The sequence below is a fragment of the Dromiciops gliroides genome, chromosome 1, assembly GCF_019393635.1.
Source record: "Dromiciops gliroides isolate mDroGli1 chromosome 1, mDroGli1.pri, whole genome shotgun sequence".
Taxonomy (NCBI): Eukaryota; Metazoa; Chordata; class Mammalia; order Microbiotheria; family Microbiotheriidae; genus Dromiciops; species Dromiciops gliroides.
The window spans coordinates 8,430,166-8,450,392 of NC_057861.1; the positions used below are offsets into that span (position 1 = coordinate 8,430,166).

Sequence of the window (20,227 nt, forward strand, 5' to 3'; positions counted from 1 at the left end):
TAAGGTGGCCCCAAGGGAAAAGTGGGAGGAAGAATCATCCTGGCACGGCCACCCCCTCACTGGCTGGATTGAGTCACCGGGGGAAGGGGCAGCTTTCTTCCTAGAGCTTAGCACAGTACAGGCTTAATAAGTCTTTGCTGACTGACTGCACTACTTAGACTCTTTTTTTTTTTTTGTGAGAGTTAAGTGGGGTTAAGTGACTTGCCCAGGGTCATACATCTAGTAAGCGTTAAGTGTCAGAGGCCGGATTTGTACTTAGATTCTTGAGGAAGAAGGTGAGCTTTCCTACGCATCCACTTGTCCAGAAACCTTTGCTGCCTACCCTGGGTAGCACGAAGGCCCTCTCCAATCTGGGTTCAGTCCTAGTACCTGTAACTTTAGTCTACACTAGCTACACACCATTGTCCATGTCCCCCTCCCCTTTGTGTCCTGGGGTCATTCCTCATTCTGTTCTGAAGGGTGGAGGGGAGAAGGAGCTTGCAATGGAGTCTCTATTTTCTTAGTTAAGGAGAGGCCATGGTCCTCTGCTGAGGGTACTGGAGAGAAAAGGGGGGTATGGGGGAAAGAAGAGGAGGCCTGGAGAATAGGACAGAGTGAATGGGAGATAAATGAAAGGAGGGCCATCTGACAGCGAGAGACTAGTGGACATCAGAACCTTGTCAATGCAGGTGAGTGACTCTCTTTGGCAGTGTTTAGGAGTAAGAACGGAGAAGATGGGTGGTGGGGATAACCTAAGGTTGATTTTTGGCAAGGCGTGACTAACAATAGGACAAGAAGCAAAGAATTCAAGGGTAGGAGATGAAGCTAAGACTGTGAAGGGTTCCAGCCCCTGTTGTACATTTCACTCCCCAGGAAACAAAAGGAGCATCTAACCCAGTGCCCTGCTACTGACCCCGTTCTCCCCACCAGGTACAGTGAGTCTCCATACCTGGACCTACAGAGACTATTCCTTTCCTGTGGATTCCCCTCCCCATCTACTCAGTTTAGGCACTCTATCCTGGCTCTAAGCTATCCTGATTGGTGGGTGAGTAAAAATTCACCTAATCTACTGTCTACTTGGTTCTTGGCCACACTTCATATCTCATCCAGCCGTACATACACCAGGAATCTAGGGCCAAGGTGCTTTAATGACCCTAACAGTCTGTCTTGGGACAGCAGAGAGGGCACTAAAGATCTGGTGCTCTGAACCTCAGAGATGAGGACAGGAGTATTCGGGAGAGGATGGCTGAACCACGACTCCGCAATAGAACAAGAAATATTAGCACAAAATGAAAGGACTGAAAAATAAAAGAAAATGTATGATAGCTGGTATAAAAAACTGACCTAGAAAATGGGTCAAAGAGAATATTTGAATCATTAGACTCCCTAAAAACCAGGATTTAAAAAAAAAAAGCTTGGACACTAGATATTCAAGAACTCACAAATGAAAATTGCTCAGATCTATGAGAATCAAAGATAGAAAAAAAAATCCCTTGATCACCTCCTGAAAGGATCCCCAAAAGGCAAAGTCCCAAGGATGTCACAGACAAAACCCAGAGCTCCCACATCAAAGCAAACAGAAACAAGGAGCTCAAGCATTAAGGACCTATAGTTAGCTTCTATTAAACATGATAAGAGATCTTGGAATTAGATATTCCAAAAGACAAGAGATATAGTCTTTTATTCTGTAAAGCTGGGTATCATTCTAGAGGAAAAAGTAGACCTTTAATGGAATAGAAGACTGTCAAGCATTCTGATGGAAAGACCAGAATAGGCGTTTTGAATACAAACACCAAAGTCCAGAAAAACCTAGAAAGGTACATTTATTTAAGCAAGGGGAAGGAGCCAGGGAAATAAGAAAAAGGAAACAAGTATCCATCAAGAACCTTAATGTCTTACTATAATGTAAGGGGACTGAGGGAGTTACATAAGAAAAACTGAAGACCTGGTGATGGATAGGTTTTGTTCCGAAGTTTTTAGAAGGGGGCAAGAGAAAGGAGAGTGAAAGGAGGAAGGTGGGAAGGGACTTGAGCAAAGTGAGAATACTCAAACATGGGGAAAAGGATTAGTTAGCATCAGATGAACTTCTTGTCTGAAACTGACCAAGAAGGACTGAACACTCGCACACACACAGTGAGGTATACAAGAAAGACACTGAACTCAAGAAGGAAATGAGAGTGGGGAGGCAGGAGAGGATTGAGAGGAATGTGATACTGGGAATAGTCACAAGCAAAACAATCACCTTGATCCTGAAAGGGAGAGTGAAGCAGGGTTGGAGGGGGGAGAGAAGGGTAAAAAAAGAACAGAATAGAATTAGAATCTAAGGGGGGAAGGGAACCTTACCTTGATCACCCTTTAGATCAGAGGTATTAAACACAAGGCCCATAAGCCACAATAGTTAGAGGGTAAGAAACAAAGTTAAAGTATAACTGGGAAACATTTAACAAAGTAAATATACAACAGAACATAGATGCGTTAATACCCGGTTTCCTAAGTCAATATGCACCAGGATTCTTATGTCAGTTTGAGTTCGATACCCCTGCTTTAGATCCTTGGGGAATGGCTGAGTAATGGCTGAGTAGTATATGACTATAATGGAATATATTTTACACTGTAAGAAATGACAAAAGGAACAATTTCAGAGAATCCTGGGTGGTATGAATTGATGCAGAGTCAAGTGAGCAGAATCAGGAGAATATACAAGGAAAACAACAGTGTAAAGAAAAACATCTTTGAAAGACTTAGTAACTCAGATCAAAGTAATGATCAACCATGTTTCCTCATTCTTGGAAATGGCCACTGTAGATTCATTTTCTTTGATATACTCTCTGTTGCGAGGTGGTTGTTGGTTTTGTTTTGTTTTCTTTCTTTCTTTTTTTTTGGTGAGGCAATTGGGGTTAAGTGACTTGCCCAGGGTCACACAGCTAATAAGTGTCAAGGGTCTGAGGCTGGATTTGAACTCAGGTCCTCCTGAATCCAGGGCCGGTGCTCTATCCACTGTGCCACCTAGCTGCCCCGATCCTTTCTTTCTCTTGGTCAGTTGAAGGTAGGGGTTGAGGCAGGAGGCAGGGTTAGAGTGAGAGTGAGAGTGAGTGAGCAAGTACATGCTGCTGGAACATGGAAGAGAACAGAAAGAGGAAGTTAAAAAACGACACTGAGGAGTACTACAGTAAAAATATCCAAGTCATGTGAAATGGCGATTGACAGTTCCACACAGAATCTTCTTTTTGTGTTTTACTGTGGAGATTCTTTCTTAATATTTAAGTTCAGAATAAAGAATAAAATAAAATAAGGACTTAATTTACTTTTGCTTGCTTGATTCAATGGAGATCAGTGGAGCCTTCTATTCTGAATTGGGTGGGGGGAGTCTGAAATCCTTACACACGCCACCATTCACCTTTTTGCCTGTGACTTGAATAAACTGTGCAGGGTAAAAGGACAGGCCCCTGAGTGTTGCCATTAGAATCTTAGCTCCAAGTTGACAGAGATGTCTTTTTTGGGGTCTAGTCACTGAACCAGCTCTGGATCCAGAGAATCAAACTTTCACCCAGACTATACTTCTCCACTTTGTCCTTCAAAATCATTTGAGACTTTGCTGAAATTTGGGTCTATTTCCCTGACCTACCTTTTATTTTTCAACCCTGTCAAACAAGAAGACAAGTGATGATGGCATAGCTGTTCTTGATGAAAACTTGTTGGCTCTTAGCAATCCTTCCATGCCTTTCTAAATGTTCATAAACTATCTCTTCAATGCTTTGTTTGAGAATTTTGCTAGGAATCAAAAAAGTTGAGTTCAACATCCTATAGTTTGCAGACTCCAAAACTCTTCCCTTTTATAAAAATCAGGCCATTTAACCTCCCCTAGGTGTCATAGATAGAGCCTATAGTCTGGAAGACCTGAGTTCAAATCAGACATTTACTAGCTGTGTGATTCCCTTCTGTTTGCATCAGTTTCTTCATCTGTAGGAAGGTGGTAATAAAAGCCCCTCCCTCCCAGTGTTATTGTGAAGCTCAAGTGTGATACTATTTGTAAAGCTCTCAACAAATCTGTAAGGGCCATGTAAAGGTTAGTCATTATTATTACTGTGTGAGGGTTTCCCTTTACACTTCACAGCTTTGCTGTGAGCTCCCAGTTCTTCTCTCTTCTACCACTCAAAACCCCTAGATATCATTCCCCCTTTGTACTCTGTGTGCCATCGATACCAACCTAACTTATCTTGGTTTTTTTTTGTTTTTTTTTTTTTTAGTGAGGCAATTGGGGTTAAGTGACTTGCCTAGGGTCACACAGCTAGTAATTGTTATGTGTCTGAGGCCAGATTTGAACTCAGGTACTCCTGATTCCAGGGCCGGTGCTCTATCCACTGCGCCACCTAGCTGCCCCCTAACCTATCTTCTTGAACAGATGGTGTCCACGATTGTCTCCCTGGTCCATTTTAATATTCAGTCTCCCCCTATCGGTCCTTTCTTCCTTCCACAAATATGCCTGAGTCTCCCCTCTCCTTAAAAACCTTCAGCCCCTGCCCTTCCCTCAGCCCCTCATCTTCTGTCTCTGCTTCCTTCAGTAGCTCAGACAAGACTGACTCCACTTCTCTTCTCATTCCCTTTTCTGCTCTCTGCATTGGCTTCTGCTGTCACTCAAGCGAACCTGCTCTCTGTAAAGTCAGCAATGACCTGGTATCTTTTGCTCATCTCTCATCCTGCATGACCTTCCGGCAGCCTCTGATATCACTGACCACCCTTTCCCACAAAATTCTAGCTTCTTTCAAGCTTTAAAGGACACTGTTCTCAAATGATGTGACCCATAGAGGGGGCTAGCATCTTGTGATTATTTGTTCTTATTGTTCTTGTTATTACTCTCATGCTCTCTTGGTTCAATGGTTCTATGTGTATAGTCTCCCAGATAGTAAGGATATTACCAGAAGCATCTGGGAGTCAGCAACTATCTCCTTTTTGTCTTTTTGCCTCCAGTGCCTGGCACTATGCCTGGCACATGGTAGATGACCAATAAAGGCTTTTAAATAATTTTTCCTTTTTTGTTGTTAACTCTTTTATTTAAAATTTAGTTTTCAGCCACAAAGCACTTCCAAATAAGCCATCCCTTCCCTACAAATAGTTAGGCAAAAAATACCTCATAGAGTCATTGCAACTAACAGCCTAGGTAGCATTCTACTCATAATTTTCCATTTCTTATGGAGGGGATGCCTATCAACTGGGGAATGGCTGAACAAGTTGTGGTATATGAATGTCATGGAATACTATTGTGCTGTAAGAAATGAGCAAGTGGATTTCTGAGAACCAGAACCAGGAGAACATTGTACACAGTAACAGCAACATTGTGTGATGATCAACTGTGATAGACTTGACTCTTCTCAGCAATACAATGGTCCAAGATAGTTCCAAAGGACTCATGATGGAAAATGCTCTCCAAATCCAGAAAAAAAGAACTGTGGAATCCAGATGCAGATTGAACCATACTATTTCTACTTTTTTTGTTTCTCTTTTTGGAGGTTTTTCCCTTTTGTTCTGATTCTTCTTTCACAGCATGACTAATGCAGAAATATGTTTAATGTGATTGTACATATATAACCTATATCAGATTGGTTTCTGGCTTGGGGGGGGAGGGAGGGGAGGAAAGGAGAAAAATTTGGAACCAGAAATCTTATAAAAACAAATGTTGAAAACTACCTCTACATGTAACTAGAAAATAATGAAATACTTTTATGATTTTAAAAAATAATTTTCCATTTCTTAACAAAAAGGAACATTTAAAAAAACACCAAACTTTGGTTAGCTTAAGTCACTACTCTCCATTTTTCTTTTTTTTAAACCACTCTTCATTTTTCAATGATTATGGGCAGATGCTTGACAATATCTGACAGTTCTCTAAGTACTCTGGGATATGGTTTCTTTGGATCTGGTGAACCAAACTCATCAAGTCCCTAATTATATATAGAAGCTTTAGATCTAGAAACTCCTGTCATCTGGTCAAAGAAGGAAAAATGAGATCCAGGATCATAGGATTTTAGGGCTGCCAGGACCCTCAGAGATCCCTTGGTCTAATCCCCTCATTTCATAGGCCCTTATTATCTCTCACCACAAGTCATAAAATGTTCCCAATTTCCATACCTTTGCTCTCTTCCCTTTCCCAAACATCCTTCACATAACTTCCTAAATGACCTACTTGGGGCATACTTTTAACCCGCTTACTCCCCTGCTTCTAAAACCTCATATATTGTCTATAGAATAAAAGACTCCTCTGCCTGATTCTGAGGGTCCTGCATCATCTGGTTCTCACATTCCATTCCAGCCTCACAGATTCAGGGCTGGGTTCCAGCCTCCATCCCTAGAATGAACTTCCTCTTCCTAGAACCTTCCTTGATCCCTCTCATGCAGAAGCTCTTCACCCCTTTGGTGTGTCATAGGCCCCTTGGGAAATCAGTATGGTGACCCCTTCTCAGAACTGTGTTTTTAAATGCATCAAATAAAATATACAGGATGACAAAGGAAACCAATTCAATTGAAATGCAGTTACCAACTGTTTTTAAAAACCAGTTCAGTGACCCTCAGGTTAAGAGAACAAATACTGACCTAATGCTTCCTCCTTGATGAAGCCTTCCCTGATCCCTCTAGTTGAAAGTATTCCTTCCCTCCTTCCATTTTCTGGGTCCCATCTTTGTCCTGTAACATGCCTCACCTTGTACTGTACTGTTCTTAACTGTGTTATGTGTCACACATTCTTTTTTTTTTTTGGGGGGGCAGGGCAATGAGGGGTAAGTGACTTGCCCAGGGTCACACAGCTAGTAAGTGTCAAGTGTCTGATGCCAGATTTGAACTCGGGTCCTCCTGAATCCAGGGCAGGTGCTTTATCCACTGCACCACCTAGCTGCCCGCCCCCTCCCTTTCTTAATAGAATAGAACCAAAAAAAAGGAGGGGGGGGGACTGACAAAGCTGATTTTATTGTGCCTCCTAATGTTAAAAACAAAACCAGGGGACAGCTAGGTGGCGCAGTGGATAAAGCACCCACCTTGGATTCAGGAGGACCTGAGTTCAAATCCAGCCTCAGACACTTGACACTTAACTAGCTGTGTGACCCTGGGCGAGTCACTTAATCGTCATTGCCCAACAAAAACAAAACCAAACCAAACAAAACCAAAAACATTTCACAGAATATTTGATCATCTAGTGTTTCGGGACTCATTACTATCATGAAGATAACTACAAAGAATGTGCCAGTATTTATGGTAAATGATGAGGAAAGACATTCCAAGAAGAATTTGTTAAGACTCTCTCAAATTGACCAACTAAGTTCAGCAGCAAGAGAAAAGAGAAATTCCATTTAAATTAACAGTAGATAATATAAAATACTTGGGAGTCTACCTGCCAAGACAAACCCAGGAACTCTATGAACACAATTACAAAACACTTTTTACACAAATCAAATCAGATCTAAATAATTGGAAAGATATCAACTGCTCATGGATGGGCTGAGCTAATATAATAAAAATGACAATTCTACCTAAATTAATTTACTTATTCAGTGCCATACCAATCAGACTAACTAAAAATTATTTTATAGAGCTAGAAAAAATAATAGAAAAATTCATCTGTAAAAACAAAACATCAAGAATATCAAGGAAACTAATAAAAAAAATGCATAGGAAGGTGGGCTAGCTGTACCAAATCTGAAGCTTTACTATAAAGCAGCAGTCATCAAAAATATTTGGTACTGACTAAGAAAGAGTGGTAGATCAATGGAATAGGTTAGGCACAGGAGACACAGTAGTAAATGACATTAATAACGTACTATTTGATAAACCCAAAGACTCCAGCATTTGACAAAAATTGCTGGGAAAACTAGAAGATAGTATGGCAGAAATTAGGCATAGACCAACATCTTACACCTTATATTAAAATAAGGTCAAAATGGGTACATGATTTAGACATAAGAGGCGATACCATAGGTAAATTAAGAGAGGAAGGAATAGTCTACCTTTCAGATTTTTGGAAAGGAGAACAGTTTATGACCAAACAAGAGATAGAAGATATTATGAAATGCAAAATGGATGATTTTGATTACATTAAATTAAAAAGGTTTTGTACAAACAGAAGCAATGCATCCAAAATTGGAAGGGAGGCAGAAAGCTGGGAAACAATTTTTATGGCCAGTACTTCTGATAAAGGTCTCATTTCTAAAATATATAGGGAACTAAATAAAATTTATAAGAATTCAAGTCATTCCCCAATTGAGAAATGGTCAAAGGATACGAACAGGCAGTTTTCTGATGAAGAAATCAAAGCTATCTATTCCCATATGAAAAAATGCTCTAAATCACTATTAATTAGAGAGATGCAAATTAAAACAACTCTGAGGTACCACCGGACACCTATCAGATTGGTTAATATGACAAAAAAGGAAAATAATAAATGTTGGAGAAGCTGTGGAAAAATTGGAACACTAATGCATTGTTGGTGGAGCTGTGAACTGATCCAACCATTCTGGAGAGCAATTTGGAATTATGCCCAAAGGGCTATAAAGCTGTGCATACCCTTTGACCCAGCAATACCACTATTGGGTCTTTTTCCCAAAGAGATCATAAAAAAGGGAAAAGGACCCAAATGTACAAAAATATTTATAGCTGCTCTTTTTGTGGTGGCAAGGAATTGGAAATTGAGGGGTTGCCTATCAATTGGGGAATGGCTGAACAAGTTGTGGTATATGAATGTAATGGAGTTCTATTGTGCTGTGAGAAACGATGAGCAGGAGGAATTCAGAGAAACCTGGAAGGACTTGCATGAAGTGATGATGAGTGAGATAAGCAGAACCAGAAGAACATTATACACAGTATCATCAGCATTATGTGTTGATCAACTGTGATAGACTAGATTCTTCTCACCAATACAACGGTACAAGAAAGTTCCAAAGGACTCATGATGGAAAAGGCTCTCCAAATCCAGAAAAAAAAAAGAACTGTGGAATATGGATGCCGATTGGACCATACCATTTCTTTTGACTTTGGTGCTGTTGTTTTTCTTTTTTGAGGTTTTTCCCTTTTTGCTCTGATTCTTCTAACATGACTAATGTAGAAATATGTTTAATGTTACTGTACATATATAACCTATATCAGATTACCTGCTGCCTAGGGGAGGCGGGGAGGGAGGGAGAAAAATTTGAAATTAGAAATCTTATATAAGCAAATGTTGAAAACTATCTCTACATGTAACTGGAAAATAAAATACTTTTATTAATTTTTTTTTTAAAAAGACTCTCTCAAATTAAGTCAGCATATACTTTAATACTTGGGGACCTCACTGAGGACAACAGGGTTCTTCACCCTGCACTATGATCTTGAAAACAATCTGATAGCTGTATGTCAATGGAAATTGGTTTGCTTTGCTTTTCTATGGATTTACTTGATTACCTGAGGAATCCAAAGGTTACAGCAGACTGCCAAAGGAGACCAGGATAGAAAAGAAGCTAAGAATCCCTTATTTAGAATATAAACTCATCTGTAAAAATGTTCTGGAGGACAGTGGAAGCCTATGGGCAGCAATATCTCATGAATTAACAACAAGTGAGGGAGGGGGGAAAGTTTACAAAATTAAGATGATCTTGAGTGTATTGGAGGCAGAGCTGGAGGGACAAGAAGAAGAAAAAAATGGAAAAGATCATTCCATATTTCTCTAACAGACTCTTTTTTCTATCAATGACCGTGGAACCACCACATCTGGACCAGCCACATCAAATGTGTCAACTGACAAAAGAATTTTAATAAAATTTATTTATAAAACATTGATAAATATTAAAATCATCTTACTGGGGGCAGCTAGGTGGAACAGTGGATAAAGCACTGGCCCTGGATTCAGGAGGCTTGAGCTCAAATCCAGCCTCAGACACTTGACACTCAGTGCCCTAAAAAACCCAAAGAAACCCATTTTATGATAATTTGCTATAATTTCTCCTATCTGCACAAATGCATTTCAAATGTACATAATTACCAGCAGAAATTATCATTTTACTTTGCAATCAAAATGTTCGCTCTAGTATGTCCAAATGCATGGTGTCACTTGGACCTTTTCATCCTCTGAGGCCTTTTCATTCTGAGCTGCAGCCTGACGCCACAAGATGGAGCCACATTCTGTGTCTGCAATTTGACCCTTGAGGAGATGGATGGGTGTAGATTCATGGTAGCACGTGATGGACTTATGGGCTGTTCCACAGATGTGCTGGGTGTCCACCTTCCAAGCAGGGATTTCTCTCTTCTCTGACATAACCTGTGTCTTGGGGTCTCAGAACTATGATCATCACTTGGTATGATCTGGGAGCTTCTGGTCTATTAGAGAAGACCCTAGAGTCTTCTCTGGGGTCACAGGGCCACCTAGAAGCCATCGGGTCCAGCCACCTCATTGTACCAGGGCAGTAAACTGATGGGCCAGAGGCCACACAGCTGGTTAACAGAGGTGCTCTGACTCTGAATGTGCAGCCACACATCCGTGTGAGAATAGAAATCCCTCTATTGGGCTTTTAAAACCCTCTTCTACCAGATACCAGCCTATCTATTTGGCCTCATCACCTGGCCTGGATGGCCTGATTCTGACTCTGGGCCTGCTCACTGGCTGTCCCCTCCACATCTTCACCTCATGAATCCTTCCCTTTCAAGACAGGACCCAAGCACCACCTTCTGTGGCTAGCCCTGAAATCCCTTTGGGCAGCAGTGGGATGCAGCCCTGGGCCCTTCACAATAGTGCTTCTAAATGAATACAATTAAATACCTGTCAAAACCAAAGAAGCTCCTATTTCACTGAAACACAGCCCTAAACCAGACCGTTTATGGGCTCCAGGATAAGAACCCTTGTTTCCCTAGCCGGCCGGGCCCTCTCTGTGTGCTGATTTTGTCTTGATTCTAGATTTATGTCCATGTTGGCTCCTCTCCTCCCCCAAATAAAACTGAGTTCTTTGAAAGCAGGTCTTGTTTCTTTCTTTCTTTTCTTTGTCTGTGTGTCCCAGCACTTAGCAAAAGACACAGAAAAGAGAAGGTGATTAAGAAGCACTTACCTGATTCAAACAGCATGTCAGAGAGCCAAAGGACCACACCCACTGCTTCCTGTTTGACTGGAGAAAAAACTGAGGCCTAGAGAGGGAAAGGGACTTACCTGAGGCCCCAGAGCAGGCTGGGGGAGAAAGGAGGTAATTCTAGATCCTGGGTCTTCTCATTTGCACCCCAGGCTCTTTCCATAGCAGCATCCTTTTCCCTACGGCCCACAGCTCTGAGTCCACACTGGCCCAATGAGCTCGGAGCTTCCATGCTCCTTATTTTTATCCATTCTCTCTACTTTCCTTGGGCCACCTCTTCCTCCTACCTCACAGCTTGGGGCTGAATTGCTAAAGTGACTGCGTCCTGCTTCCTTCTCTCCCAGCGGGCCATCCCTGGCACTAGCCTTTCTGCCTCTAGGCTCCATTTAGACATAAACATCCTGGTTGGTTTTGGGGTGCTCTTTCTCACGCAACAATGCCCGCAAAGTCCCCTGGACATCAAGGGACAAGTTTCTTCGCAAAATGAGCTGGGAGTACCGTGAAGTGAAGGCACAGAAGCTACAGGTGACCCACGACGCCGTGGTCCGTGCTCACAAGGATGGGCTTTAGAGGAGCAGTGTGGGGAGATGCAAAGAGCCCTGAGCTTAGGGATGTGGAAAGCTGGCTCTGAGGTCTAGCCTGTCTCTGAACTTTTGTTTGCTCCTGGGTGAGACGAAGAGACATGAAACAAGGCCCTTGGGAGCAGGGCCTATTTTGCCTCTCCCTGTATTCCTGGTGTGGAACACCGGGCCTTGCCACAAAGTAAATGCACAACAAAATGTTTGTTGACCCGACTTCTCTGAGGCTTGGTTTCTTTATTTCTAAAATGAGAATGATAACCACTGTACAACCATCTCATGGGGTTCTTGGGACAGTCAATTAAGCCGCTATGATCAGAGAATCTCAGATCACATCAAATCCCACCCAGCCCTGAACAAGAATCCCTTCATATCAGTAAATTCTATGGCCTTATCTGGGGCAGAAAGCAAACTCGGGGATTCAGAATCTGCCTGAAGTCACACAGTGAGCTGGTAGAAGTTCCTCTTATCCCTAGTTTTGCCTGCTTAAAACAAACCAACAAATCCCCCCCAACGACCCCATGTAAAAGATATATAGTGATTTTACTCCCTCTAATTATAGCTGGTGGCAAATGAAAGCATCTGGAAAAGTGGGTCCATAGGTGAAAAAATGTGACATGGAAATCCAAGCATCCTTTCCTTGGCCGGGGCTTTAGGAAATGGAGCTTCCGGTGAAAGCCCACTTGGCTTGGAGGGCTGCCAGGGTCCAGACTCAGTGGGAGCCCAAGAATGGTTCTGCTACACATTCCTTCACTTAACTGTTCCAACTACCCGAGGAGGCAGGTGGTGCATACACTGACCCCATCTGCCAGGTGTAGCTACTAGGCTTCCTTGTTCCAGAGTACACAGCTTGTAAATACAATGCCCTTCCTTGCCTCTGTTTCTGCAAATCCTACTCATCACTCAAGACTCCATTCACATGCTGCCTCCACCTCCTCCAAAAAACAGCCCCTGACTGGCAGCTTGTCTAGTTCAACTGCCTCATTTAAAGACTAGGATTCGTAAGCTCCCAGAGGTGGAATTAGACATGAGAGCACCCACTTATTAAGAAGCGGGCCCAGTCTTCTGACCCTAACTCCAAATCTCCTTCTAGTTGCCACTGCTAGACCATGGTGACATTTTGGGCCTCAGTTTCCTAAGCTGTAAAAGAAGGAGTTTGTTCTAGAAGATTTCTACAGTTGCTTCAGACTCCGACATGGCATCTTTTACACCCTAAGCCCACTCCCAATTCTTTTTTTGGTGAGGCAACCAGGGTTAAGTGACTTGCCCAGGGTCACACAGCTAGTTAAGTGTTAAGTGTATGAGGCCGGATTTGAACTCAGGTCCTCCTGAATCCAGGGCCGGTGCTCCATCCACTGCGCCACCTCACTGCCCCCCAATTCTAAAATTCCATGTGCCAAGGTCCCTCTCACTTCTAACATTAATTCAATGAGTTCCTGTGTGTAGGCCCCTAGAAATAAGGGAGGGAGGCTCTTGTGGCTGCACTTGAGGAGTGCTTCCTAAATCCAGGATGTTTCTGAACCTGAGAGGCTGCTGAGGGAAACACTCCTGGGAGAAGCCAAGAAGGGGGCATGGGGAGAGACTTCTCAGAGGCATTCAGAGATTCTGTGGGCTACAGGACAGTTCTACTTAAGCACTCACATTTGTCAGAGTGTACAAACACCATTTTTGTTTAATGTCTGCTCAATTAGGTCTATTCAGAGGAGCTGAGGGTCTCTGGAAAAGTGTAAAGGTCTGCTTCTCATGAAGCAGGGGGCTGGCCATGCAACTCTCAGTCATGTCATCTTCCTGTGCCTCAGTTTCCTCATATGTAAAACAAAAGGGCTGGATATGATGCATTCTAAGATCCCTTTCAGCTCTAAATGTATGATCTTCTCATTTACAGATGCTCAGGAAAAGCTATCAGAAAGTCTCTCTTCATTGATCCAATAAGAGCCCCACGGCATTTTGTTTGTGCCCTTCTGGACGAGGCAGATAAATGACTTGGCAACATTCTTGGCACCTCTGTTCTGTTGCTGTGCCCAGGTGTGAGTTCTCCCTGCTCCCCTTATTCCTGACACCTGGAATAGCTAGAACTTATCTCTAGGAATCTTCTGGATGACTGGGGCTGGCCTCCCAAGGATATTCCACAAGCATGGCAACAAAGCACCACTTGTGAAAGGACCACTGGATGGTGACAACCTCCAAAAGAACAGTAAGGACTGAGCTCAATAGCAACCCAGAAAAACCATTCAGGCTATGGTCAGCGTGTGGGGCCATCTAGCCTTGAATCCCAAATAATTTAAAGCACCCTTTGCCTCTGAAACTATGACTGGACTAGCTTAGAATCACCTAAGGGACTTACCAGCATCCTGGGCCTGAGAACAGCCACCTTACCGTATCCCACCAACAGTATCCTGTTGATAACCCATAAGCTTTTCTTTTCTTTTTTTGTGGGGCAATGAGGATTAAATGCCTTGCCCAGGGCCACACCTCTAGTAAGTGTCAAGTGTCTGAGGCTGGATTTGAATTCATGCACTCCTGAATCCAGGGCTGGTACTTTATCCACTGCGCCACCTAGCTATACCCCCCCACCCATGAGCTTTTCAATGCCAAGGTAAAGGTAAAGGCTTTGGGGGTTTTAAATGACACATGGACAGCCTTCTTGTTGTATGTACCAATATAGCCCATGCTTATTTTTTATTTTCCCAATACCATGCTGGTATCTACACAAATAATAAAAATAAATATGCATATACAGTATGTGTATACACACACATATAATATGTACACATTTAAAAATAGATCATTATATGCAAAATGCATTCTCTCTCTATATATTTATATTTGATTCCCTAAAAATACTTGGGATTTGAAGGAGAATCCTGTTAGCCAGTCAATGCCAACTGTGTGCCAGGCACTGTGCTAAGTGCTAGAAATACAAAGACAGGCAAAAACCAGTCTCTGTTCTCAAGGAGTTAAGAGTCTAGTGAACAAAGGGCAAGGGAACACGTTGATGAAGTTATCTCCTCGTTACCAGCCACTATTCTAAACACGTCATAAACATCATCTCATTTGATCTTCACAACCACCCTGGGAAGTAGGTGCTGTTACTGTTATAGTTCAGTTGTTTTCACTTGTGACCCCATTGGGATTTTCTTGGCATAGATACAGACATTTAATAGCACAGTTGCCATTTCCTTCTCCAGCTTGTTTTACAGATGAGAAAACTGAGGCAAACAGGATTAAATGACTTGTCCAGGGTCACATTTCTAATAAGTGTCTGAGGCCACATTTGAACTCAGGTCTTCCTGATTCTAGGCCTGGTGCTCCATCTACTAAGCCATCTATCTGCCCCTTGTCTCGTTAGTAATTATTTATATAAATCCAGTTGCTATGGCTCCAAACCCATCGATCCTTCTGGTACCGAAACCCCCCTAAATTAAAACTATTCCTCTAGTGCCCGATCTCATAATGTAAGATTGACAATAAATCAGCTGTAGATTAATAACCTCAGAGTTGGGAAGGACTTGGAGGGGGCATCTAGTACAGTCTAACCTCCTTTAGAAACCATCCACACTAGGTGTTTCTTCCCTTTGAAACCCTCTTCAGGCTGGCTTCCAACCATATCATTCAACTGAAACGGCTACTATTGGAATGAAATGTTCTTTGGATGTTCGATAGAATTTACTTGTGAATCCATCTGGTCCTGGAGGTTTTTTCTTTGGGAGTACATTTGTGACTTATTCAATTTATTTTTTGGATACTGGATTATTTAAATGGTATATTTCTTCTATTTTTGTCATTACTCATCGATTTTCTCTAAGTTATTAGTTTTGTCCATGTAATTGGGCAAAATAATTTCTAATAATTTCCTTTATTGACTCTTCAATTGATACAAGTTTTTTCCCCCCATTTTTGAAAGTTTGATTTTCCACTCTTTTAAAAAATCAATAGTTAAATCTTTACCTATATTATTAATACTTTTTAAAACTGTCTTCTGCTGTGGAACAATTAGAACACTAATGCATTGTTGGTGGAGCTGTGAACTGATCCAACCATTCTGGAGAGCAATTTGGAATTATGCCCAAATGGCTATAAAACTGTGCATACCCTTCGACCCAGCAATACCACTATTGGGTCTTTTTCCCAAAGAGATCATAAAAAAGGGAAAAGGACCCAAATGTACAAAAATATTTATAGCTGCTCTTTTTGTGGTGGCAAGGAATTGGAAATTGAGGAGCTGCCCATCAATTGGGGAATGGCTGAACAAGTTGTGGTATATGAATGTAATGGAGTTCTATTGTGCTGTGAGAAACGATGAGCAGGAGGAATTCAGAGAAACCTGGAAGGACTTGCATGAAGTGATGCTGAGTGAGATTAGCAGAACCAGGAGAACACTGTACACAGTATCATCAACATTGTGTGTTGATCAATTGTGACAGACTTGATTCTTCTCAGCAATACAATGGTACAAGATAGTTCCAAAGGACTCATGATAGAAAAGGTTCTCCAAATCCAGGAGAAACAAAAAAGGAACCATGGAATATAGATGCTGATTGGATCATGCTATTTCTTTTGTTTTTGGTGCTGTTGGTTTTCTGTTTTGAGGTTTTTCCTTTTTGCTCTGATTCTTCTCTTATAACAAGACTAATGCAGAAATATGTTTAATGTTATTATGTATATATAACCTATATCAGATTACCTGCTCTCTAGGGAAGAGGGGGAGGGAGGGGAGGGAAGGAGAAAAATTTGAAATGGGAAATCTTATATAAACTAATGTTAAAAACTATTTCTATGTGTATCTGGAAAATAATAAAATACTTTCATAATTTTAAAAAATGGCTTCTAGTTTTATTTACCTATGAAATGACCTTTTTGCTATCAATTTTATATTAATTTCATATTAATTTCCAGAATTTCTATTTTGCTATTTAGAGATTTCTGATTTGTTGTTATTCAAGCTTTTTTAAACTGCATGCTCAATTCATTGATTTATTCTTTTTTGTTATTATTGATAAATGGGTTTAGAGATATAAAATTTCCCCTTGCAATTGTGTTAGGTACATAAATTTTGGCATGTTGTCTCATGATTATCATCTTTGATTAAATTTTCTAACGTTTCTATTATTTGTTCTTTGACTCATGAATTCCTTAGAATTGTTGTTTTCCAATTACTCTCCAATAACTTCTTTTATTTATTTATTAATTTTTGGCGAGGCAATTGGGGTTAAGTGATTTGCCCAGGGTCACACAACTAGTAAGTGTTAATGAGGCCAGATTTGAACTTGGGTCCTCCTGAATCCTAGGCCGGTGCTCTATCCACTGCACCACCTAGCTGCCCCAATAACTTCTTTCTTTATTGACTATTGAATATAAATTTGTTGAATTGTGGTAAGTAAATAATATGTTTTGTATTTCTGCTTTTCAACATTTTTAGGTGAGGTCTTTATGCTCCTGTATATGTTTAATTTTTGTAAAAGAGCCATGTATAGTTGACAAGTATGTAAATTCCCTTATATTCTTATTGAGTAACGACCAGGAATTTCTTTTTTTCTTTTCTCTCTCTCTCTCTCTCTCTCTCTCTCTCTCTCTCTCTCTCTCTCTCTCTCTCTCTATCTCTCTCTCTGTGTGGGGCAATGATAGTTAAGTGACTTGCCCAGGGTCACATAGCTAGTAAGTGTTGTGTCTGAGGCCAGATTTGCAATCAGGTCCTCCTGAATCCAGGGTTGGGGCTTTATCCACTGAACCAGCTAGCTACCCTATCTCTCATTTTTAAAAAGTTCAATTCAGGCCCTTAATTTTCTTCCTTCAGTATCTTTTGGTTAGATCTCTCTTGATCTTAAAGGAGTACATTAGGTTTCCCCATTATTATAATTTTACTATTTTTCCCTTTATTTGACTGACTTTTCCTTTAAGAATTTGGATGATATGTAATTAGGTATATATAATTAAGTATGGATATTGATTCATCATCTATTGTGGAAATTTATTTTGATTTGGGGACCCTGTCTTTGGGCTGAGATTAAAAAGCCTTAGGCCCTCAGGGGTTTTTTCTGTGTAAGAGGGGCTGGTGGCCCTCCCCCTCCGCTTCAGCTGAGCCAAAAAGCCCCATGGGCTTTATAGGATGGCAGGTCAGATGGCTGGGGGGAAAAAAGCCCCAGCTCCCTATGCCCTGAGGGGAGCTGCCCCAGAGATCCCAGGCTTGTCCTGCCAGGCCCTAACGTAGCCCATGCGGAGGTCCCAGGTGTGCAGCAGGGGGCACGGGCCCCTTGAGCCCCACTGGGCACAGCCCTAGTGCAGCCAGCAGATTAGCTTGGCGTGTGCAGGGGCGTAGGGAGCCCAAGGCTTGAGGGGAGAGAAGGAACATATATACAGGGGAGAAAACAGTGAAGGGGGAGGCTGGAAGGTTGAGAGAACAGAAGGGACACCAGAGGACAGAGAAAGGGAAAAAGAGAGGTTGGAGAAAGCAAGGAAGGAGTATGATACAGAGACGCTAGAGATGCCAGGGGGTTGGCAAGAGAGGAGAGAACACTAAGGGGCTTTTCAGGAGGGTCGACAAAGTGAAAGGGGCTTGGAGTTAGAAGAAAGGAGCTGAGCAGTGAAAGTGAAAGTGCAGGGGAGCTGGAGTGAAGGAGAAAAAGAGTGAAAGTTGGAAAAAGCTAGAGCATATCCTAAGGCAAGAGGCGGCAACTGCCCTTATTATATCAAAAGCAGACAGGTTGTATAATTTGCATTTCTTAACCCTTATCGTTTACATTGATTTTTATAAATAAATTCTGCTTTGATTATTTAATTAAGAGGCTTCTTAATCTTTTGCTTATCAACTTGGGAGCAGAGCAAGTGTGGAGAAATTTTTAAAATTAATAGCAGTCAGATAGCCAGCCAGTCAAAAATCCCCAGATTAGTCATCCCCAGATTAGGCCCCCCAGTCAGATTAGGGACAGTCAGTAAAACATTTTCACACTACAGTACCTATGAGCATACTGTAACTTCCCTGCTCATCTTTTTATCCTTTGTCTATTTACTGTAGTATTACCTGGAATCACTTTTGCTACTCTTATTTTTTTAAGTTCAGCTGGAGCATAATAGATTTTGCTCTAGTCCTCCATTTTAGCTCTGTGTGAATCTGTGTCTCAAGAGTGTTTCTTGTAAATAACATAGTAGGATTCTGCTTTCTAACCCACTGTCTAAAATCTTCTGTCTTGTGAGTCATTCACTCTATCCACATTCCCAATCATGATTGTGGATTCTGTCCTCTTGGCCTCTTCCCCATCTTTCCTCTCAGGGAATTTTCATGTGATCACAGAAGTGAAACAGCCTCTTTCCTCACTGATGTAGTTCTTCTTTTCTCCTTACTCTGTCCCTGATGCCTTCTAGGTTTTTACTCCTTTTTCCCTTTCTTTTGAATTCTACATTCTTCCCTCCAACATTTGAGATTGTTTTGCTTATGATTGATTATTCCCTTAACTATCCAGCCCTCCCTCATAGACTCCTCGCTACTCCTCCCTGGTCTGTCTTCTATTTCCCTTCTGAGTTTAATGTACGCCTACACTAAGATTTGTATGTATATGTGTCTGTGTATTCAATCTCCTTTTATCTAATTCAGATGAAAATGAAGTTCACAGGATGCCCATTCTCACCCCATCCTCACTCCATGGCTATATACTTTTCATCTTAAGCATTTCTATTATTCAAAAATAATTTCTTTCCCCATATTACTCCTTTCCTCCTCAGTATGGTATCCTGTCCCTTCTGTTTTTTGTCTTCTCCTAAGACCATTTATCTTCTCCTGAAACCATCAAAAAAGAACAAAACCACCTCCAGACCCTCTGTCATTTTAACTTTTCTTTTTTTTCTTTTTTTTTGGGGGGGGGGGCAGGGCAATGAGGGTTAAGTGACTTGCCCAGGGTCACACAGCTAGTAAGTGTCAAGTGTCTGAGGCCAGATTTGAACTTAGGTCCTCCTGAATCCAGGGCTGGTGCTTTATCTACTGCGCCACCTAGCTGCCCCCTTAACTTTTCTTTATGACCCTTAAAATATTATGATTCTGTGAAAACATGATTCTAATCTCCCTATTAACAACTAAACAATCAATTTCCACATATTCTCTTTCAATTGTACAAATGTGGACCTTTCTATGGTTCTTTTGGCACTTGCATTTACATTTCCAAATATCTACTCAATTCTGTTTGGTCTTTTTACCAGGAATGCTTAGAAACCTTCTAGTCTATTAAAGATCCATTTATCTTAGTTTTGTCGGACAGTTATTCTTGGTTGTTAAACTTTATCTTTCGACTTTGGGAATGTCATGTTCCAAGCTCTCCTCTTTTTTTTGAAGTAGCAGTTGCTATATCCTGTATAATCCTCAGTGTGGGTCCTTATTATTTGAACTCCTCCTTTTTGGCAGCTTGTATTATTTTTCTTTGACCTTTGACCACCATTTCTTTAATTCTACCATCTCCCCAGTCACTCAGGCTCACTAATTCTGTCATCCTTGATTCCTCACTCCATCTATTCAATCCACTGTCAAATCTTGGCATTTCTACTCTACAACATCTCATATATTTTCCCTTATCTTCACTCACATAGCCATCATTCTAGTACAGTTCCTTATCA

The 20,227-nt window shown here is 41.4% G+C and overlaps 1 protein-coding gene across 6 annotated transcripts in view; it reads right to left on the reverse strand.

Moving 5' to 3' along the window:
* OSBP2 (oxysterol binding protein 2) overlaps nucleotides 1-20,227 on the reverse strand; it is a 292,924-nt gene that overhangs the window by 61,880 nt on the left and 210,817 nt on the right. The window contains exon 1 of one of the 6 annotated variants that reach the window (XM_043967593.1): nucleotides 11,132-11,261. The exons of the other annotated variants lie outside the window; for them this stretch is intronic. The gene's annotated coding sequence lies outside the window, so the exon portion shown is untranslated. Of the gene's footprint in view, nucleotides 1-11,131; nucleotides 11,262-20,227 lie in introns of those variants that run through there. 6 annotated transcript variants of the gene reach the window in all.